The sequence below is a fragment of the Caloenas nicobarica genome, chromosome 4 (genome assembly GCF_036013445.1).
Source record: "Caloenas nicobarica isolate bCalNic1 chromosome 4, bCalNic1.hap1, whole genome shotgun sequence".
NCBI lineage: Eukaryota > Metazoa > Chordata > Aves > Columbiformes > Columbidae > Caloenas > Caloenas nicobarica.
Window position 1 is genome coordinate 54260089 of NC_088248.1, and position 23760 is coordinate 54283848.

A 23760-nucleotide genomic window follows, 5' to 3' on the forward strand; every position below is an offset into this window, starting at 1 on the left:
ATATGGAAAAATTGTATCCTCAAAGGCAAGTGGCATTCCAAAATCTCTGTTTCATATACCCATTTCTCAGACGTAAAGAAATACTGGAGATCATATGTTCCAGTAGCTGTCAGAAAGCAAGGCTATACCTCCCATTTTGAGCACCCAAGGCAAGAAAATCTAGCTACACCTTAGCTTTGCAAGTATAAGCTATTATCTTTCTTTAATTACAAGCCTTGATCTGTGGCAACTTTGAAGTATTTTTGTCTGCCAGAGCCACATAAAACAGTAAAAACAGAGTTTGCTGAAAAGTCAGCTCTGAAAGCACCTGCTGCCTTCTAGCAGAGTGCTTAAGCGGCTCTTGTAGGATTTAGGAACTCTGCATTAATAGCAGCTTTTTCTTACAAACAGCAGATTTCCCTGGCCTGCCCCCTCCAGCTAGAAAAAAGTCCAAAATGGACTGTTTTCCTGCAGTGGTCACTTGGTATGTTTTTATATTTCAAATATTGCAATTGTTTGCAAGATAAGACAGTTACCCTGCTTGCCTGCCCCAGAACTTGCCTGTAATGATAAAAAAGAAAAATGGAGCTGCCCCTTGTCTGAATGAGCAGGTGGGCTCAGTAAGCGCATCATGTCATCAGGGAGTTTTTGTGCCTGGAGGCCAGGCCAGCCCACCTTTCCTTCACCTCACCCATTGGAATTCCCAATATACTGCTGTATAGCAGGCAGGGAAAGGAGAGAATCGCATCTAATCAAATGTCTAAGAGATCGTTTATTACTTTACAACTGTTCCTAGATGCAAGCAAGGCTTTGCATTCCTGAAGAGCTAGAAAGAAGCTTCAAAATTATCATTCTGCCTTGCTTGGCATGTCAAGAAATCAGCAAACTGCTGGCCTGCAAATTGCTCCAGACTGAACTTGTAACCCTAGAGCCTTCGTTAATATAGTGGTAACGTGGCCGAGATAGCTATTGCAGTGGGTGGGAGAGGGCTCCACGAGTATAACAGGAGGCTTTGATGTAGTTCCTGGCTTGATTAAACTACTGGAGTAATCTTACCTGAGACTGATGTCTCATGGTCTTTGCTTCTCCATAAATAACACAGGGAAGTTCCTCCATGGCAGAATTAGTCTTTCATGATATGATTGCCCAGGGAGCACTAATGAGACAGGACTCAAAATAACAGGAGCAATAGATGCTTTTGTACAGGTCCTGGGAAGCAATGCATCCAGGGGACTGAACCCTCTGAGCACGTTCAAGCCTGTAATGAAAAATTATATACTACGAGTTTAATTCTTAAATCCCCAAGCTGCATGTGTAATGTATGTGGTGTTTTTCATCCTTTCTGGAAAATTATTTGATGTAATATTTTAAGATGGAGACTTAATGTCACAGCGAGTTGGGTGAATATGTTAGGGAAACAGTTCCAAAGAAAATTACCATTCCGCCGTAACTGAATTTTCCTAATTAAATTTCTATGTTAAGCTTGGGTTTAGGATCAATATATTCAGGGGAAAAAAAGGTTGGTTGACGGTACAGTTTCCTCTGGAATATCAAAGTACGGTTGCACCACTAGATGGTAGCCTTGGTCATTTCATGGTCACCTCTGCTTTCCTCTGCAGAGAGAAACAGGTTCTCAAGAGACGGGATCATTGCATACTTTAGCTAACCCTTCAGTAAAAAGCTGGTGCACAGAAGACAGCAGAGGGGGAAATGATGAATTTCTCCTGAGAGAGCACTCGGGGCACAGGCAGCCCCGAAGCGGGGGCTGCAGATCCGGCTGTTCTGAGGAAGGTTGGGCAGAGGGTGACCTGCCGATGGAGACTCCGTCATTCCTTTTTCCAGAGTTGGGTGGACTTTGACCAAAATAAATTTGCAGTCATAGTTCAAACATAGAAACAGCAAGATGATGATGAAATGATTTTGGTATGAGCTGATAACATAGAAAGGCCTCTTTTTTTTTTTTTCCTGTTAAGTTTATAAATATTGTCTCACCAGATTTCTGTGTCTTATGCAGAGAGGCAGCAAGTGCTCTGTATCAATTCCTGAAGGCCACAACTGCAGGAACTATTTCATTGTACTTGGAAAGTTAACACATCAGATTGCTCTGAACCAAGAGATGTATATTTGAGACTGTCTGAGCCTATGCGATCAGAACATCCACCTGGAAATGTTTGTGAGAAGTCGGATGAGTGTATTGAGCAGCTGTCCATTTAGGATGTATATGAAATTCCTTATTTACTTTCCCCAACACTTCATTTTTATGACTCTGCTTACTGCACTGCAATCCAAAGTGCATTATATAGACTATGTAACTAAACGTTAATCATAATTTTAACTGCATAGCGAAAACCACAATGCAGTGCTTTTACACTTCTCATCAAAGGAATGTGAATTTATGACTGTCTTGCCTGGCCATTTCTGTCAGAGAAATATATTAATAGGCTATGCACTAATAATCTTGGGTAACCTGATAGTTGTCTTGCATCTCTCCAATAGATAAAGTGCAAATTCCAGGGCGAGTTCTGCTCCAGTATGATGTCCAAGCATAAAAACTTTCCCTCCTGCTGGATGATGGGCTTTGCTGAAGGGGAAGCACCCTGACTTACAGACACTGGAATTTGATGAACCACCTTTGGAAGTCTTAGGAGGTCATCAGTTCTCCTGGAACTGATCATGATGCCAGGTTTCTATTATAGATCATTAGAACTATTTGGAGGCTTTTTTTTTTTTGGAGCTTCATCATAGTTCTGGATCTAAAAATATGAGATTTAGCTTAAAAAAGTGTTGCTCTTTTTAAACAAATTAGAAGATTAAATCACACCCGATTTTAAGACAAATGGAAAAATGTGGGTATCACCAGAAACAAGAACCATGCATTTAAGAGTAAGTTATTAAGTATTAAAGTGTAATTTCCAGGTGCTTTGCTCTGAATTATTACATCTCTGTCTAATTGTTGCTTCTTCTTGTTCATCACTGTGGTGCTTGTAATTACTTTTTTTTCTGTTCTTTATGCTAGTGAATGCCAATATGATATTCTAAAACCATAAATATTTCTCTTTAAAGATGCTATATTCCTATGCATCTTAATGGTCTCTTTAATTGTGCTTAGTTCATGAGCGTTCTGTTGTTATCAGGAGCAGAGTTGTAAAGCCAGGGAACAAAATACTGAAGAAGGTTCTGGAATGCATAGAAAAAATAATCCCTTCCAGATAAATAGATTTGCCATTATAAATGATGCAATAAATTTTAAGTAGACTTAGACACTTCAGTAGGATTGTCAAATGTGTTTTTGTTTAAGAGAAAAGGAGACTGGCCATTTCATCATTGCCATAGCCTTTTGCGACCTCCATATGTCTTTGGCATTCCGATACAGCGCTGTATTTTACTGCTAATTGTTTTTCATTTGTTGTTCTGCAGACTTTGTAAAGAAGGTGTAGGAGTACAAGGTCCGTTAGCAGTTTCATGCTTTCCACTGAGCTGCTGTCCCATGTTTTGCTTTAGCAATGAGCAGTTTCTTCCCCTGTAATCTCAAAAGCCTATCTTGACAGAACAGACAAAATCCCACATATTTGGAAGGCTTTAAGCAGAAGGATCTTCCCATGGGTGCGTTCTTTTCAGCCTCACTGCTAACTGTCTGGGGATGTTACTGTGATTCTCCACTCATTCAAGTTGTGTTAAGGATTCACTCCCAACCTTACCCTATGGTACTGCGAGTGTGAGGTTTCCAGCACCGGTCCCTTTGCTCGTTTGTTTTCTGCACTCGAGAACACGCTGTTTCTTTCCACCCATGCTGGCTACGTAACTTTTGAGACCCACCAGAACACACCTGCTTGGAGCGCTGTACTGCAGTCAAGCACCCTCCGCTAGTGCACAAACCAGCGGCGTTTGCTGATGTTCATCGGCCACATAGGTGTTTAACCAGCCCCACGTTGCTGCTGGAGTCTGTAAACAGCACGAAAAACCACCCCATCCTTCTAGGGGGGCTTCCAAGCCTCACGAATTATCCGCCTGTCTGCCTCTCCTTATTGCTGGAGGAGCCCTGGGGTACCGCAGCGGGCATTTTGGGACTGTCATTGCTACCGCCTCACCTTGATGAGGGTGTTATTACATTTACCACCCTGAGCCTGACTCTTCTTTTTGCCTCCCCAAGGAGAAAAAACGTGGTGTGGGCTGTGGTGCGTGTGTTTTCCCAAGGGTACACCCGCCCGCAGGCATAAAGGCTGCCCTTTCACACACTGCAGGCTGCAGATGAGCTGTTGACCAGCAGCCCCCAGTGCCGCGGTGCCCGGGGGTACCCGGGCGGGAGCTGCGGCGGCGGGCCGCCAGGGGCCGGCCCGGCTCACAACATGGCGCCGCGGCACGGCCCCCCTGCGGGCCCCCTGCGGGCCGCGGCTCTGGGCGGCGGCCGGGGCGGAGGGAGAGGAGGGGCGGCGGCGGCCGGAATCGTTTCCTGGGTAAGCGCAGCGGCTGGGAAGCGTTTCCGGCAGGCTGGCCGCATCCCGCAGCGGGCTACGGGCGGCTACGGGCGCCTCCGGGGCAGGCGGAGCGGCGCGGCGCGGCGGGCAGGTGCGCTCCGCGGCCGGGCCGGCCGGGCGGTTCGGCATGCCCCGCGGCGGGGCTCCGGGTGCGCGGCCGCCTGCGGTGCTGCCGTTCCGGCCGGCCCGCTCCCGGTGCGGGCGGGGGGCCGAGGGAGGGTGCCGCTGCCTTTGCCTTTGCCTTTGCCTTTGCCTTTGCCTTTGCCCGGGGCGGCTCCGGCGCATCCCGGCCTCGGGCGTGCGGGGCCGGGGGTCCTGCCGGCGCTTTCCGCCGCCGTGCTGGAGCGCTGCGGTGCTGCTGCCGGGAGCTGGCCCGGGCGTCCGTGCAAACCCGGGCTTTCCGGCGAATGGGGACGGCGGCCAGGCTTGTTCTGCTGGGGGGGGGTCAGGTAGAAAAACGTGAAAAGTGGTAAAAGTGCCTGTGGAACTAGCTTTGCGTGTTTTTTGGTTATTAGAGCGGGCTTCGCGCGTTCAGCTCTGCGTTTCAATCATACTTTGGGGTTGCGCGCTGGGTCGCAAATGGGAGTCTCTGACCATACAGTACTCGGAACAAAACGTGCACCCCGTTTAATCCCACTTGAGGTTCTCGGGAACTCGCTTGGGTCCTGTGGCAGCAACGGAGCTACTTCAAGTCACAGCTTGAGAGAGAACGAGTTCAGACAAATCAAATAGAAAGTGTAATGGTTTGTGTTTGTGCTTCATTGCTTTGTCTGCTTGTTTGCGATGTTTTATAATTCTTGGCTGGGCCCCTGCTTGCTAGGGAGGATAAGTGCAGTTCTGTGCTTTAAACACAAAATAACTAAAAATAACGAGAGGAAAAACAAACAAACAAAAAAACCCCAAACCCACGACTGCACTAGTGATGGACTGGTACGCTGTGTGTGTTGTGGATGCTGTTGGTAGCCGTACAGGATAATGGTATCTGCAGTAAGATGTGTAGGATAACAGTATCTGCAGCAAGTCATAGTGCTTCACTTAAGATCTGCTGTATTGCCCCAGAAGCCAAGGTGCAGGTTGCTGCTGAGCTGCTGCAGGCTTGCTGTGTCCTCCGGCTCGCCAGGGTGTTTCTGCAGTTCATTCTAGATCTGGCATGTCATCATCCTGCTATCTCATGCTCTGGTACTTTCTGAAAACCGGAATGAGTTGTCTGTCTTGTGTTTAGAACTATTTTTTGCCTGTATAATTGCATTTGGTTAAAATAAGTGTGCAGGTGTCTTAGCACTTAAAAGGAGAGAGATCCTTTTATGGTGACCTTGGGACAAAATCTTGGCTGATTAACTTCCTTGCCTGGAACAGCCATGCTGAGTGTGGGTATTTTTTTTTCTTCCTTTACAGCGATGAGTGTTTGATGGAATACTTCTTGGCTTATATAGGTTTTTTGGCCGCTTAAGGGAAATTGAGGTTTGTAGAAGACTCTTTGGTAGGAAGAATAATTTTATCGTGTGTAATAAAGAATACATGACTTGGTTGTAACATAGAGGAAGATTTTTGTCTCTGAAGCAGCAAAAGTGAGTGTGCCCTTCCTGGTGAGCAAGGTTTCTAAGCAGTAGGTCATAACAGTGTAGGAATCATTTCTAAGGAGAGGGGATGCGTGGCTTGGAAGCCTGAATTATTTCTTTTGTTGTTCAGTTCTACAGCTAAGACAGGAACAGCAACAAAAATGGTCATTTTTGGTAGGTTGTTGGGTGGACTCTGTTGTGCCCTCGGTCAAGAGGGGTGATGATTTCCTTAGGAAGTGTTTAAGGAACCTAGAGACGGCTGCTGCAGGATTTGAGCTGAAGAGAGTGGTGACTTCAGGATCTACTTAGGGAGGAATCTGAGTATCTGAGATTATCTAGTATAAGGATTTTTTATCAGAGACTGTGAAAACCTAAAATGAATTGTGATGGTAGGTAATCGATTGTTTCTCTGTCAGATGGCAGATCTATGGGCTTTGGAAGCTCTGACCTAGGATGTGCAGTCACTCTTGAGCAAATCATCCACATTGAAAACAAACTATACCATGTGTACATGCCTTGCTAGTAGGAGACGAGGACTTGCCTTTGTTCCACGCTGCGAGCACGGAGCTCTGCTGCTGGGAACAGCAGAGCAGGAGGCGTGCTGGGTGCCTTAGCCCATTGCCGACCAAGCTGCCGCTGTCCTGCTGCCGTGGAGAAAGTAAAAGCGGTGGTGGAATGAGTTCGGCCAGGACAGTGGCAGGAGGGGTGGGATGGGTGCGAGCTCCTGGGGAGAGCCAGGCACAGGTCCTCTCACCCGTACTGTGGGTGGGACAGGTGCAGAGAGGGGCTGGTGGAAAGAAATGCTAATTTTAACAGAGGAGATGAGGAAAGCCTGGCTTGTTTAGCCTAGCAAGAGGCCTGAGAGGGGATATGATTGCAATCTGCAAATACAGCAGGGATATAAACACTAGAAAGGGAGAGGAGCTATTTAAGCTGAAGAACAATGTTGGCAGGAGAACAAACGTATATAAACTGGCATGAATAAACTTAAGCTGGAATTTAGACCATTTCTTCCCTAAATGGAGTGAGGTTCTAGAAAAACCTTCAAATGGGAGAAGTGGGAGCAAGCCCCCTAACTGGCTCTTGGGGATATATCGAGGAAGTTTATATCGTGTGCTTGGCTGTGGCAGTAGGAGCTGAGGCTTGGTGACTCAGGAAAAGCTTTTCCTTATGTCTGAGTTAACTGAATATAGATTTTCTGTGCTAGTGTTTCTTACTTTCAGAAACTGACATTCAAAACTGGCATAAAAATAAAATTCTTCCTTTACAATTTGTGTCACTGCTTAGAAAGGGTTGTGATGTGCTTAGTAGCCAGTCTCTGAAATGTTTTCCAAGTTAAGTTTTTTTCCCCCTCCAAAATAATAAGTGTTGGCTTACAGCTGCATCTAATTGTATGGAGATTCCTTTGTCTTTAAGTCAAAACTGTGCAAAAGGAGACTATATGTTAGTGTGTGGGGGAGCTGTTGGAGCTTATTATCCTCCATATTAAAAAATGAACTGCAGAATTATTTTAATTTTTTTTTTATTCTGTTGAAGTAATTTGTAAATCCTCTTTAAAAAGGGGTTTCTAGTGGACTGTACAGCAGAGCCAGATGGTGGGAACTGAGACCAGTGCTCCAAGTTGCGCTGTGTCTGGAAGACTGGAATAAATAAAGTTTAAAGCCAGCTTGAAAACAAGTCTAGTTGAGCTCATTGTGCATGGGGTTTGTCTCATTTGCTGTTATGCAGAACAGCTGAGAGTTATCTGGTGTGGTGGTTGCAGTAGCTGAGCTCATAAAGAAGTCTGTAGTCAGTTCTATAAACACTGTGCATGCATCACAGAATACAGCCAGCTGTGGATGCTGTGTAATGGGTCCTATGGCCGTCAGCAGTACCTGACCGCTTCTAGGAGATATAGGAAGTGATGGGCCAAACCAAGGGTTCATCTCTGTAGCCTAGAATGCCACACAGGACTCGAGCAAGCCACGTGGTGGCTGTTTTTACCTCCAAGCAGCACCTTGGAGGTGCCTATAAGTGCTTCTGCATTGTTTCCTTGCCCTGTGACAGAAAGTGGTCTCTTGTCATCAGGAGGGATGAGGAGCTCTTGGGGGCTGACTTATACTTTAGGCTAGTCTATCACCTGCTGAAATCAAATGTGAGAAAATTAATCGAGGAGAGGTGAAAATGGGTGCATTTATGATGTGCTTCATTGTCTCTGTGACTCACATCCCTTTTGCAGGGAAAAAGAGACCTTGGGACACGTACATCTAATGCATGAGGCTGCAGTTCCTCTTCTAGCTCCTTCAGAGCCTCTTCCTGAGCATATGGGTGGGTTTTTTTTGATTTATAGCTTCTCTGTCTGCCACCGCTATGAAAGAATGGGATCTTCTTGCCAGCCTTCTCCTGCCCCTGTCTGAGCTGGCCACAGCTCTGTGGGCTGATGGGCTTCAGACTTGATGGACAGGATCCCAGCACCTCTGTGCCTGTTTCTCTTTGCTTGTCTCATTACAGGTCTGGGCAGAGGACTAATTGCTGCTGTACCCAGAGATTTAAGGAGCAGAGGGTGCTGTTGGGATGCTCTGTGTGGTGCCCTGCTTTCCCTGCTTTAGTTTCCCATGTTTTTAATGCTTCACCTTCAGTCTGCTCTCTTTTTGATCTGTTGCCTTCTGCAACTTTTTTTTTCAACTTTTTTTTTTTTTTTTTTAATCTCCTTGTAAGCAGATGTCCAAGAAAAAATAAGAGCAGGATGACCTTACTCAAAAACTCCTCTATAGATGTTCTCTGAGCCTCTGGCTATTCTCAGCTTAGGGTTGCCAGAGCTGGGTGCAACCTTTCCCTGTTTCGAAACGTTTTGTGGCTTTTGGTTCCAAATGCTTGTCTGGTCTGTCTGCAGCCCCCTGGGGCCTCGTTGCAGCCTCCACGGCCTTTGGCCAGGGCCGCTGCTTGTCTGCGGGTCTGCTTCTGGCTGTGGAAAGAATTCCCTCCTTCTGCTTGTTCTCAGATGGCTTCCTTCATTTGGTGGCTTTTAGCTCCTGTGTGGCAGAGGTGGTTGGTGATCCTCTATTATGCCACTTGTGATTTTGTAGGCCTCTGTTTTCCTCATCAAATTGATTTTTGAGTTGCCTACTCAGATGCTCTTTGTGTGGAAGCCATTCCTGACCATGAGCATCCCGAAGTCTATCCCAGTTCTACGTGTTGTTTTAGGATGAGATCAGGGCTGTATACAGTTTTCAACATGTAGGTGAACTCTGGGCTATACAGTGGCATAATCATGGTTTGTAATGTTTGATTTGCCTTTTGGACTGCTAAGGAGTTAATTTTGTGCATCTGTGAAATCCTAATGTCAGGATGTTGCTTGGGAACACGGTCAGTTATGTATAACCATGGTTGTGTCTTTTGCATGTGCATCTTTTTACATTTGTTTATTTGCATTAGCTTTCCTCTGTGCCGTTATTAACTCAGTCTCCCAGAATTGTCTGGAATTCCTCATGTCCTGGCTTTGCTACCACAATAAATTTTTTTATCATCATCAGCAAACTTCCTTAACTCTCTGCTCGTTCCCCTTTCATTGTCTCACATGAATGTGTCAAACAGCCAAAGTCTGAGCACGAGTCTCTGCCAAACTTCATTGATGACCTCTGTTTGCTCCAAGAAGAGATCATTTACTCTTATCCTTACCTGGTTTCCATTTTTCAGCCATCTCTCTCTCCACATAGGACCTTTTCTCTTACCTCTGTCTGCCTCGTTTCCTTAAGAAAGCCCTTAATTTGTAAGAGGTTTGGTTGAAGTCCTTCTGGAAATTCAGTTAGGTCAGAATGAATGGATGTACCCTGTCAATGGGTGGCACCTTTGAAGAACTCAGGTTTATTAGGCAGGGTTTCTCTCCGTACAAACCAAACTGACTCTTCTACAGCAGACTATTTATCCAGGTGACCAAATTCCTTCCTTTTATCATTAGCATCATTTGAGTTAATTATTAGCCCAGTAGAGGTGTTAGGCTTTGCAGCTCTATATGTCCCTGGATCCCTACTGAGATTGTGGTCTCTTTTGCCACTTTCTATTCACCTTCTGCAAAGGATGCTCTGGCAGAAGAATTTGACTGAGGCGTTGCGGAGAGTGCCCTGGGATTGCTGATGGTCACTGGTTTAGCTGTGCCTCCTCTGAGAGGTCCTGGCTGCATAAGCCCATTGCCAAGGGTACAAGGGCAGATTGGGCAGGGAGGTGACTGGAAATCGATGTAGGAGTCTGCCCTGACAAAGACAGGGACACTTGGCCTCCATCACCTGCAGGATGATGAATAGACCGTGTGTGGTGGGTGTTTTGTATGCTTTAAAAAGATGAAACTCGATTTAGCTTGAGATCTAAGGTGAACCACGTTAAGTTCTCTCTTCTAACGTTAAATCCATTTTCTTTTTTTAACTAAAATGTGCTGAGCTTCCATCTCCCCTGAAAATGTGATATTTGTTTGGGTGTTTAGATGGTGATTTTTACTGCTGAACAAACTTTGCATCTGTGTGTAACACTGATTAGTGCCTTTTTAAAGTGGTCTGCATAACAATTAGGATGATTAACTATATGCAGATTTCTGCCTTTATCAGTAGTCTGCACTGCATTTGATACTGAACACTGATCTCAGATGAATGAAGTCAGATGCAGTTCACTATAGGATATTCATGAATGTAAACTAACTTGAGTAGTAGTGCCTTAAGAGTAATAATGTGACAGAATAAGGCTTGCTGTAAAATATGTGAATTTTTTTCTTCTGATCTCAATACCGACTAGCCAGTGTCTGTAATTCTGGTTTGTTTTAACTAATGAATGGTGCTGCTGTAAAGTACTTGGAGCAAACTCCTGGCAGGCTCACATTTGACAGTTTAATCTTTTGGACTTCATAATTTAAAAACTGCTGCTAAAATCTTGGTGGTGTCCTCCTGTAACTGTGCCAAAATAGAGTTGTAAACCACTGGTTTAGTCATACAGTTCTTATTGTTTGGTTGTCCTTTTTTTTTTTTGTCGAAATCTAACAGAAATTTTTCTCTCTTTTCCTTTGTCTTTCTCGTTGGATTATATTGCACCCCAGGTAATATATCCTGTCAGACAAGCATCAGCTCTGCCTGCCCTTGGGAAAACTCCTGGAAGCGCTAGACATGCTTTGCTATGATACGTTTTTAAGCAGTTTTGTGGTGTGTTTAGTTCTTTTGTTGAAGGTGGTGTGTGTGTTTGTTTTTCTTCAGTGCGAGTGCAGTTTAATTTTCAAAGACACCAAAAGGAACATCTCTAAACTACTTCTGCAGATGTCAAGTGTAGAATATGTGTTTAAAAAATACACCTTGGGTTTGATATTGGTGCTGAGGTGTGTTTCATGCAGGACTCTGTTAGTCACAACTGGTTTTGGTTTTTTGGTGTTTTCTTTTCCTTAGGTCGATTAGCTGGTTATGGAGGGAGGTTTCCTGGTATAATTATTGTGTGCAAAGGACAGATTCCAAAGGGAAGGAAGCTGGCAGCACCAAATGTTCCCTGCCTGTATGAATTAACTTGTTTGAACAGAGAAGCTGCCATAAACCTTACATATTTTGTTGTCTATTGTAGAAACATGTCATTCCTTTGCAGCATTCTCTGGGTAGAAAGCTCTCCAAACAGTTATTAAATGACAATAATTTGGTGTGACTAATATTGGCACAAATTAGTTAAGCCTTTATTGAAAACCTCGTAAGTATAATTTCTCAGATGGGTTGGAGGGAGATGCTGCAGGGTGCTCACTGGCCAGCTGCCTAGTTCAGCAAATGAGAAGCTTGACATTAAGCCATCCTATGTATTTAATATAGAATTTCATTAAGGGGAACTGGAAGCAGTAGTTTGGGTAAATATGACAACTAATTCATTGCTCCCATGTTTACATTTGCCTCGTTAATTCTATTTGCAAAGAGGATTATTGTTAGGAAGGGATGTTTCTTAGCAAGGTATTGAGTTGTGCTGCTATGGAGGAAGTAATTTATGCAGATGTCTCTTGCTGTTTTTTCTGTCTTTTTGAAAGCGTAAATGGCCATTTTTCCTGCGTGTATAAAGTCATTTTCCTCTGACACAGGAAAAGGTAGGAAATGGACAATAGGCAAGGTCTATGTTGCCATACCAGGACAATTTGAGGTCTGTTTTAGTGTCTTAAAACAACTAGGGAGCAGCCGTACTGCTAAGACAGAGGCAGTCCAGCGCTGTGGTGATGGAAGCAGGTACCTGATCTCCAGGGAGGCAGATGTGTGGAGCCGACGTGGTGTGGAAAAGGAAATCCAGGGCTAGTAGAGGGACCGTTCTGTACCACCTGGACGGTCCCATATGGCTTTGGTCTCGTCGCCAAAGGAGGTGCCATGTTCTGGGAGAGAAGCCTTCGCCCCAGGCCGGGAGGAAGGAGGTGGGCAGCCCCGCAGCGTGGATCCGTGTAACCGTAGGCTTTGAAGCCTATTAAAAATGTCAATAGATTAAAACCCCGTCTCAATGATATATAATTTCATGACATAGCAGTACATGGTGGGTGTGTGGTTGTGTAAAATGCCAATAAATAAACTGGATTTTCTGTTAATCTAGGCTAAGAAAACAGCATTGTACTCTCCGCCACTTACTGTTAAATTTTTATTATGGTGTGAGATTTTAGGAGAAATGGAAATGTTAAAAAAAGAAATCTTTGCCTTTTAAGAAATTAAGTTTTACTCTAATATTTTTTTTCCCAAAAGTATGGATGTAAAAGTCAGCTTAAAAATACAACAGAAATGGAATATGTATGGATAGTTAAGGAGAAAGGGAAAGGTTATAAAGATAATTTCACTTGAATCTGAAAGACAGTGAAAATTGCCAGCTTGGGAAATAACTCATATTTTTAGAGTCCTGTGGGAGCCTGTTTGACTTTCCCCCCCACCCCCCTTTCTTCTGTTTTTTTTCCCACCGTACTTCGGGAAAACAGTGAAAAACATAAGAACCATCACTAAAGGGAGTAGTTTAACTAACACATCTGTATATGAAAAGCTGCATCTATTCAGGCAAATAATATTTATTATTTTGAGGACTTTGAGGTTTGTTAGATTAAAAATTTGTCAAATATAAGAAAAATAGATACATGTGTATTTGAAAGCAGAAGCATTAAAATGTTTTTAATTATTCGATATTTGCTTCTCAGAAATGTTTGAGACTGGACTTAGATAAGTTTGTAGGCTGGTAAGATGACTACTCAACGATATTGAAATAACTTGGTGACAAAGCAATATTGGCTTCAAACGTGCTCTTATTTAAGCATGTGCAAGAGCTGCTGGCAGACCACGCTTGACTATATAAATGTTTTAACCTCATTTTTGTAATCTTTGCATGTGGTTACATCAGCATTCATCTAACTGCATTTTTTGCCAATTCTTGGTGTGTATAAACTTCTTCAGTAAAATATCCTGTATGTTTCCCTTTTATGCAAGTATGGAATTAAACTTGGGTAAACGTAATGGTCCTATATGTGCCAAAATGTAGGAAGTTCTTGTGAAGAGGCATATGGACACTTAAGGACCAGTAAGTCTTTTTTGAAAACCAATATAGGTAGATCCTAATGTGATAAAGATGATGCTGTTTGTCAAGGAAATTGCATGAGTGGTCCCCGGGAAATGTTTCTTTGCAGCCTAACAGCACGTTGATATTGGGATGTCCTGGCACTGAAATGTAACTCTAATAGAAGACCACAGAAAATTAAGGTTTTGTCAGTGAGGGATCTGTGTGGGGAAGGGGGAATCAAGTGGGGGGATTGGGAGACTCCCAAGGGTATCGGTGAGGCCTGATGTCAAGGAAGTCCTGGAGTGATGGGGCCCTCAGAGCATCGTTAAAGGTTTGTACCTCAGGCAGGGGTTGCGTTTCAGTTGTTTCCCACTGTGCTTTGGGCTAAAAATCAGCCAGCACTACTGCATGCTGGTTCTGAAATACAGTCTCCAGGCTCTGGTTTTAGCCAGCCGGTGTATAACAACAGATGCAATGATGTGATGTGGTTTTACTTATTTATTTTTGGGCAGAAAAATGGGGATCCCTCAGTGCTTCCCCAGTCCAGCCAGCAAGTCAGGAGGTGATGCTCTTTCTTCTGTTTCCCACGTGTGCACGCTTCTTGCAGTGATGAGAGTGGCTGACAGGTGGGACATGGTGAGATGCTTCCCTAAATTTGTGACAGACCTTGCTGGTAAGAATTGTATGAAAGCGTTTCATGGTAGCAGTGGCTCTGGAGGCTTTAGTGCTCAGACCTGCCCTCCAGTCTCTGAAGAGGCACAGGAGTCAGTGACTGCTGGCCATCCTGCAGCACAGTGCTTTGATCTGCTGCTAAACCAGCAGGTAGGAGTGCTAGCTGGGCAGAAAACATTTTGTGGGATTTGTCCAAAAGAAATAGCTAATTTTACATGGGTGAGGCTGAAATTCTTTGGCTGTGCCTCCTTCCACAGCAGAAAAGAAACCCTCCTTCCTCGCTATGCTTTTCCAAAGCTTTTGTGCATGTGCAGTGTAAAATGATTATTTTCCTGAATTTAAAGCTTGGAACATCCTTCCTTGAGTTCTCATGGATGCCTAGATCTCTACTGCTTTGAAAACCCATTTGAAGACAGATAACCCAAACTTCTCTGAACCTTCCACGAAAGGTTCACATTGAGGCATTTGGCTGGCTTCTCTGCTCTCCTCCTGCATAATCCTTGAAGTGTAAATATAGAGCTGGAAAACATAACACTCGATCTGGTTGACAGTATTGCAGCTTACACTAAGACTTAAATTAAGAAATATAAGTTTCTGCTATAAATTGGAAATTTGAGTTTGTAACCCCTTAATTTTTGGCCCAGTAAATCCTGTTACTCCCAGAAAGCTGTTAACATTCATCTCTGTAAGTCCTGAGGATGTTCTAAATCTGTGGATTATTTAAGTAGTGCATGTGCCAAGGTTTAAAATAAGGCTGCTAACCCGCACAACACACCGTGGTAAAACCAGGAGTGGACAGTGTGGAGCTGATTTGGGATGTGCCAAGTGACTGATCCAACTAATGCTGAGCTTTAGCTCCTGCTGCCTGTACTGGTTTTGCTGCTGTACAGGTACGGAAAATTCACAGGATGCTGATGTTTGTACTGGTATCATTATTTCATGCAAACCAATGGGGTGGATTCTGGTTGCACAGTGGCATCTGGCTCTTGTAGGATGTTCTTGCTTGGCACATGGTATTAGTATGTCCTGAGTGTGCTGCTGAATGTGGATGCTTGGGGACTCCCTCAAGCAGCCAGCGTTCAAGCATGGAACTGGATTTTCCCCATTTTGGGGTTGCTTTTTGAACTTGGATTGCAAGCAAATGTTTTTGGCACAATTAAACGCAGTGTGCTGTTATGGCAGGATGTGGACCCTCCTTGCAAAAGGTGGGCTCAAAAGGAGGTGTTGAAATTCTAGATCCATCGTGGTAGAGGATTAAGCTGAATTTGCGTAGATTTTAAAAACTGATGGAGGTGGTGCTCAAAAGAGTGATGCATGTACCCTGCATTTCCAAAATAAAGATACTGGTTCTCCTAAAGGCTGGCTCAGGTGGTGGCAGGAGCTAGCACATAAATAGATAAAGAGGAATTTTATTTACACAGAGGAGTTAAATGATGAAATAGGCTGCAAAATGCAGCAGTAAAATAAGCCTAAATCACTTGCATGGAAGTAGGCACTAACCTTGAAATAAAGCTCCTCCATGCAGCAGTGGGGAAGCATGCTTCATATTAAGTACAATATAAACCCACTTTAAAATGTTTTCTTGGCCCCTTCCCTTTCCAGGCCTTGGTGTGTCCTGGAATATTCTAAAATTACCTACATTTGAGAATAAATGTGTTTTGTTTCACAGAAATGGAAGCTTAGATCTAGGAGTTTCACATACAAGCTATGTTCCTGTGCATTTCTTGGCCGTTCCTAATGTAGTAGCATCTGTAACTTTTATTATTTCTGGTTCAGATGCATAAGCTAACTCCAATGCTTTGACAGCACAACAGGAAGTTTTAAAAGGCCCTGAGAAACCCTGTGCAAAGCTTGTCAAATGGCCACAGCTGCTTGGTAAAAGTGGACGATTAAAAAGTCGCGTTTTCCAAAGGGCTGTCAGTTGAATGTGTCAGGCTCATCGATGAGTCATGTTTCTGCCTCTCTCAGAAGCCGTGGGTGACAGAACCTTTTCTTCCAAGCAGAGCAGCGCACACATGAACGCTTGGCTCTTCTGGAGGCTGATACAATCAGAGGTAGCGAGTATCTGCACACCATGTGGAAAATGGTAGTAAAATTATTAGTGCTTTTGAAATGGATGTTTTCATAGTTGTTAGCCATAACTAGAAAGCACCACAATATCTTAATCTTGATTAAAAAACTTAAAGCAAAACAGTTCCTTTTAAAGGACCTTCAATTACAGAGAACCTCTCAGTTTTGCAAGGTTAGAGAAATGGAGCTGGAGCAGGTTGGTTTTACTGAAGACTGACAGGCAAAGCACTGTAGTGAAATAATGTGGGTTTGATCCCCTCTCATGGGGAGCAGGTATTTAAAAAAATATTAAAAAGCCAGCTGTATTGGGAAGTCTAACTCTAGTGCTGATATCTTAAGAGGCACCTGAGGTGGCTTCAGAAATTGAGCTGTTGTTGTAGAAAAGCAGCTCATTATAAGAATCGCAATCAAGAAACTTGCTTTCTTGCAGACAGGAATAGTCTTAAGAGACTTTACATGGTCATTTCCTTCGTATGCTCATTGCTATTTCACGGTATAACAATTTCTGTGTTTAAAACAACCTTTTGAAAAAAAAAGAGAGCAAAGTATTTATAATTTTAGCGCGGGGTTGGCATCTTTTAATTAGATGCTTTAAATACGAAGTTAAGAAATGGCATGCCAACAGGAATTTTTAGATCTGGTTTTCCTGTTGTCACATGGATTTCTCCACATTGACATGTGATGTTAGACCTGCTCCCCGGCCTTGCAGATGAAGCCGTGCTGTCATCTCTGGTGAGGAGGTGTCCTCCCTCGGGTGAGACCAGGGCTGGCTTTACATCCCAGGAGACCCTGCAAACGGCAAGCGGCACGTTTTGGCTTTTGCTCCTGTGAGGAGATGATCGCCTGCTGGCCCACATTATGAGGGCAGAAGAAGGTATTTCAGTGAAGGTTGCACTAGGCATGTTTCAGCTGGGATGCCTGACCTTTGGGTCATGAGAGTGTGCACCTTGTTTGCTTCCATGGGTCTCCAAGGGTCACCCTTCTGAATCGAAAGGATTGGTACCTGCATCTTCCCTCCCCTCTCCCAATAACAAGAGTATTTTTTTTAATGAGGAATAATTACTATTTTCATTTTCTGAATTTGACCACTGGTGATACAAAAGCCACTAGTCACTTATTTGGGGGGGTTTTGTAGGATAAAAATAGGAGCTAGGAGCAATGATATGATAGTATACCAGACTCTTTGTAATTCTTTTTATTGGAAGGAATCTGTTTGCCGGAATGTTCACTGGTAATCATTACTATTTAGGTTCTTCTGTCTTTTCTTTAGAGGAAACAAATCTGACTTTTCTCCTGCATCCTGCTTTTGTGTAAATCACTAGTTGCTCTTCTGTTTCATTAGGCTGTGGCCAGCCACCAGATTTGGGATCATAGTATTATTATTAAGGTGTTTTAATAACACTTGTGGGATGTGCTAGCCGTGTGCTGCACTTCTGAACGGTACGGAAGGGATGTTACATGCTGCCTGGGCATCCCAGCAGGCATAGTGAGAATAATACTTGAGACTTTTTCTGTGAATTTTTGAGTGACTGCTATTAAGACTGGCAAGTGTATGGAAGTCTTCAGCATACTGAGCATTAATTGCTGCTCCAGATAAACTTGGAATGTATAACCAGTAGAGCTCTGCTCTGCTGGATTCATTCCCATGCTCTCAGAGGTCAAAATTGGCTTAAATGTGGTGGCTTAATTTCGTGTCACTGACCCCTTTGTACAAATGCATGCTGTGTGGGATGGCTGAGGAAGATGCTGTGAGCTGCTGACCGAGCCAGCCGGGCTCTTGTGTCCCTTCCTGGCATGGAGCGGCCCGATGCCTCCTCCCAGGGCTGGTGGCACAACTCACAGCTGCGCTCCCCTGCAATTAGTCGCTTGGCTGATTCCCAGCCTTGGTGGGTGCTGGTGTTGGTTGCAGAGGTAGAAATGCCATTGCTCTGGATTAGGCATTGCATGAAGAAGAGAAATTAACAGATACATTTTGTTAAGGAAGATGGGTTTTCTTGAGGCTGTTTTTCCTGTTGGGAGGGAAAACACAAGATTTGAATTTCAGTTTCTTAGAGTGCTACTTCTTGCAGTAAGTGAACCAGAAGCTGTAGGAAAAGCTTTCATTTTCTTGAGTGACTAAACATTTATTCTCCAGATACACATCAGCTCTCTTTGTAGTGAAAGAGAACTTAATGGGGTTTTGGGTGTGGTGGGTTTTTTTTAAACAGATTTTAAACTTCTACCCTGAGCAGTGAAATATTGTGTTTTCATTCTCTGCATATTTCTTGGGTTTGGTTCTAACAGAATATGAACATGTGCAAAAGTTATTTATTTTCCTAAATGGTAACAGCTGTGGTGTGTTTGAAGCACTGCGTTGTGTGTTTACAGAAGAAACAGTCAGTCTTTTGATATGTAAAGTTTTAAACCAGATATTAAAGGAAGGAGTAATTAAAACCAAGAATGGAAAATGGGACAAAATGCAGCATAAGTTTATCCATAGGTAGATTGTCCCAAAGTAAATGACCCTTTTTTTTTTTCCAGCTTAAAATGCAAGTTAGGATAAATATATTGATTTTTATCTAGTCTTTAATAAAATGTTTATTATGGCATGAAGTGGGAAACTCTGAACTAAAGGAGCAGGTCATTATAAAGCAGTTAAGGGTCTGGCTAAAGGGGAAATAACAGAAGAGCAAAGGAGACCCCCAGACTGGGGAAGAGTAGTGATGGGATATTGCCACAAAACCTCTGGCAACCAGAAATTAGGAATGCACACAAGACACATTAATCTTGCTGGTATTAAATGAGATGTTGTAGACATGTAGATGTATCAAACTGTTATCTAGTGCACTGTAGAAGTCTTGTCTAGGAAGAAATGAATCATTTTGGTAATGAGAAGTGAGAAAGATAAGTTTAAACTCAACTTGGTATAAGAAGGCTCCTTGTTCTGAACATGTGCGTTGGCTTTGCCCCAAGTAATACCCACTGTTCTACAGGGAGATGCTCTGGGATTTCTTATCTCTTGTTTTCTCTGATCTTCCCCAGTTTCTTTTCAAGCTCTGCCTCGGTTTGCCTTTTTTATCGCACTTTTTCTTTCTGAAGTCATACAGTACTCATCTTTGTGCTCGTGGCTCTGGAAAAGCTAACTGAAACGAGACTTTGCCAGTTGTGTTTGGAGATGGCGCTGAGGATGACTGGGCTGGCTTACTCAGCCTGGGAAGGGGGAACAGGGCTCTGCAGCTGCTGGGCTTTGGGCTGCAGGTGCCCCTGCAGTTTCGAGGCTGGAGGTGCAGCCTTGGATCGTACCGGGAGGTGGATTCGAAAAGCATCAGCAGAGTTTTGCTTTTTCTCTGCTTGCTGTAAAGGCTTTGGCAAGAACTTCACTGCATACATAATTATAATAACAGTACATTAAATGAGAAGGCTGCATAATATGCTTCTATTTATTAAATACTATCGTTATCTGAATTTAGTTCATCGTCAGGTTGTGTGTAACCTGAAGCCCCCCTGGTTTAGGGCTTAGTGCGTGTTTTGTAGTTGTCTTACTTAAAAATACCAGACACCATCTCCCATTCCCAGTGTTTTAAATGTCAGCATAGCCCTACTGTGGGTAAGTAATTGTATCTTTGAAGGCAGTGATGGCAAATGGTGAGCAGTCCTAGGAATAGTGTTAGGAGTTTCCTGCTACCAGCCTTCCCCAGTCTGTGGTAGGTGAGTCAGGAGCTGCCTTCATCTCTATCCCATAAAGACAGCAAGCAATGAACCAAGTAGTGTCTGTTCTTGTTCCTTGCAGACCTGCATAGCAAATTAAGGCAGCTCTGTACGGTAGACAAGGAAGATATTAGAGCAAGGGTGGGGGATGGCCTCCCTAAATACGCCACTGTGTTTAAAATCTTCATGGCAGCAATTTGAGATTTTATAGATAGTCATTGTTGAAGCTTTTATTCAAGTGGTAAGCTCTGTCCTGTGTTAGACTCAAAGAACAGTGTAGGAAATACATTTTTCTTCTCTAAAGGAAGGTGTTTGCCACCCTTGTTAATGACGTATGGTATGTTACTTCTAAGTAACCAGTTACAGTTGGGGTGAGCAAGATAAGACTGACTGTGCTAACTGTGGGTCACTCATGGTCAGAAATTAAATAAGGCATTGTGCATGCTTAAGTCCCTAAAAAGTGTTGTTTCCAATATCCTCAAAGGCCTTTGGATCTGAATGGTTTGGGATGCTGCTATTAAGTTACAACAGGGATTTTGATTTTTTTCTGGGAAAACCAGAAAAATATTTTGTCCATTTTGCTTAGTTATGTCTGACTTTTCGGCTTTATTTTTGTATTTTAAGCAGTACCTCAATGCTTGCAGAACTTTGATTTTGGCTCACGGATGTTAATGGGATAGATGGGCTGAAGTACTTTCCTCTGATATAAGTGGGGCCTGAAGCATGTTTGAAAGGCATGTCGCTTTGTTCGTATGGATTATGCCTTTTTCCTCCCCAAGTACTACAATATCTTGACATTGCGTCATTCGTATCCTGAAGAGCACAAGCCAGAGACAGCTTTGCTTTTGCTTGAAGTATCTGGCTCTCAACCGGTTTGGCTTTAGGCTGACAGTGTCTTAGGACCGGCCAAGTTGGAGCATGTTTTCAATGCTCTTAACTGGCAGACGATGTGGCCTTTGTAGTTTCAGGATATTGTTTTTCAGCTGTGTGCTTTTAGCCCTAATGGTTCAGCTGGTACTTCTTTAAAATTGATGTATATCCAAGAACGAGGAGAAACTACTTGTCTGACGAGGAGAAAATGGAAACTGAATTAGAATGGTGAAAAATTGAGGTCAAGATACTCTTCAGTTGAAAACACTTGCTCTTCACATGTAGTGTGTCTTTATAGCAAGAATGTAATTCTTGCAATGAAGGAGGTGCAAAACATGAGGCAAAATTACCCCCAACTAAAGATTTATTGACTTTGCGCTTTTTTTTTCTTCCCAAAACAGGCTGCAGTGTATTGTGAAGGAGGGTAGCTGTGTTTGGACTCAGAAGTGTTTTAGCAATCGCTTGCTGACTGCGATGGGCTTGATACAGAGCAGTGTTCAGAAAATGCATGGCTTCGTGTTGAAGTCAGGAGCACAGCAATGGAAGATTACTCATGGGGTTTGTACATGATTAAGTGGGGGCAGAGGCAGGGAAGCCATGGCAGAGCAGAAGAGGTGTAAGCACACGTGCCTTTCCGCCCTATTTCACTCTGCCGTGGTGGGTTGGGCCATCAACATCTCCCCTACGTCTCCCTTTTTTGTATTTTGCTCCCTGCTGAGGCAAATGTAAAGTTGCAGTCTTATTTGAGGTTTTTCTGTACAGACTTACCTTTTAACTGCAATCAGGATGGGACCCCTCCCTCCCCCATGGGTACCCTGTAGTAGCGTTGCTCCTGTCCTTGTGTAGCCAGAAATGCAGAGAAGGGTTAATAAAACCTTGCCTGCTGCACAACATTTTCCCTCCAAGTTCTAATGTATGGGAAAGTTCCATATGCGGCTGAGTTCTGATTTCTGCCTGCCCCACTCACCACCACCACCCCCCACCCGCTCCCCCAAAACAAATAATTAAAGATTGCTGTTAAATTCCCTTCATTTTCTTTTTAAGCCCTCTGGTCATATCAATGTGCCTGACTTCAGTGTTTTTAGCTTTAACTTAAGTAGTTTGGGGAAAGTGTTACATTTAAGAAAAACACTTTATCGTGGAACAGTTTTAGCATTATATAGAAAACTAGTATTTAATGACCAATAAGATTATTTATGTTGCCAAGGCAACCATGTTGCAAGATATCTGAGCAAGGGAGTTATGGGTATTTGTGCCGCGGAGGTGTGTGCCTTTGGTTCCCTGCATGACCACATTGTGCTTAATCACAAAAGGATCTGTCTACATTTGCAGTGCTGGCGAATTTAAGATGTGCTCTAATGTCTAATTTATATAAAGATTCCTGCATATATTAAATATTTGGTTACTGTGCTCATGTGTTTTAGAGGAGAGTGGAGGGAGGTGGCTTGAGTAATGTCATGCAGTTGATAGCAAAATAGATGCGCATCTGTCTTTTCTTACTGAGTCACAAATTTGAGACGTAGGTGTCCACAGCCCCTCAGAAGGTTTCTCCACCTGGGTCGTTAGCACTGGTGCTATGAGTGCCAGCCGCAAGCTAGCATTTGGTCATGTAGGTGATAACTGGTGTGGTAGATACATCCATAGGGATTGCGTGACATCCAGGAACTGGCATGGAGGAAATTTGGCTGTTTGTTTACTTGCAGCTCAGCTCTTCTTTTGTTATAGGTGGTTAAGACAAGAAAAGACTTCATAAATGACTTTGAGTCACTGCCAGGCTGTTTCTCCTTGGAAGACTAGCCAACAGATTGTTTAAAAACTTAGAAACAACAAGAATTAGCAGCCTGGCAGCCTAAGCTGACACAGGCTTTATATAGCATGTTCTTGGGAGCATTTCTCCTTTGCCTTGTCAGGATAGCCACATTTTACTACAGGTATTATGCTCCTTACAGGATTTGCAAACGCATCCAGTTGTGTTGGGCTCCTGACTCCCATTGCTGGGGTGTTTTGTCTTTTTGGAGCGTCTCAGGCTGCCTTCAACACTTTTTATCTATCTGGCCTTACTATGGCATGGAAACCAGAAAGAGTTGCATAGAAAGTTGCTGTTTGGACCCTGATTAAAGTTACTTATGTGTTTCATCATCCTCTTCTCCCAGCAGGGCTCTATCTCTGGCCAGTGAGGACTGGAAAGGCTGCCTGCTTGTTTGCAACACAAGAAGCTGTGCTGGAGAAGTGTTCCCTGGTGCTGAGCAGGGGCTCTTTAAGTTGAAATGAGGAGAACTGCTTGAAAATGTAAGATTTTGGGTGTTCTTGAGTAAAAAAGGATGACTTATTTTCTAAACTTACCTGATGCCCTGAAGTGTGCAGTTTGAAGTTTGTTCTAAGTTGTGATACATCAGTACATTTAAATGAAAACCACCAAATGTTCATAGCTAAGAATTGCTATTCAGCTCCTTAAAAGTGTTAATATTGAGTTATTCTGTTCCAAATTCTTTAAATTTTCTTTTTTAATACTGTGGGGTGTTTTTTGTTGTTGTTGTTCCTTGAAAACTGCGCTCTTAGTTTTAAATTAACTTACAGTAATACAGGTCAAAACAAAAGGCTACAAATTTCCTTTCAATTTTTTCTCTTTTTTTCTGTCCCATTTCTTTCCAGACTTTTTGTGTTGGTGTTGTTGTTGTGTTTTGTGGTGGTGGTTGTTGTGTTGTGTGTTTTTTTTTTTCCCCCCTCTGCTTCTGAAGATTTAAGGCAGGGAAGCTGGAGGAGGTTATAAAGTGGAGGTTTAGGGATTAGCTGTAGGCATGGCTATCCCATCTGCAAAGATACAAGAAACGTGCTGCTTTTAGCTCTTCCAAGAACTAGCTGTTGAATCCAAAAGACCCCCTGTTGGAATGCTTCAAAGACTCCATTCAGGCTAAATGCAGTACGTAGTTTTAGATCTGTGCTCTTTT

The 23760-nt window shown here is 43.4% G+C and overlaps 1 protein-coding gene across 10 annotated transcripts in view; it reads left to right on the plus strand.

Moving 5' to 3' along the window:
- The first annotated feature begins 4457 nt into the window (after positions 1 to 4457).
- The window catches only part of APBB2 (amyloid beta precursor protein binding family B member 2), a 179568-nt gene continuing 160265 nt past the window's right edge, over positions 4458 to 23760 (plus strand). For 5 of the 10 annotated variants that reach the window (XR_010606085.1, XM_065633106.1, XM_065633117.1 and 2 more), the window contains exons 1-2: positions 4476 to 4545; positions 22969 to 23101. The gene's annotated coding sequence lies outside the window, so the exon portion shown is untranslated. Of the gene's footprint in view, positions 4546 to 22968; positions 23102 to 23760 lie in introns of all 10 variants that reach the window. The other 5 variants (XM_065633110.1, XM_065633123.1, XM_065633112.1 and 2 more) reach the window with 3 other exon arrangements.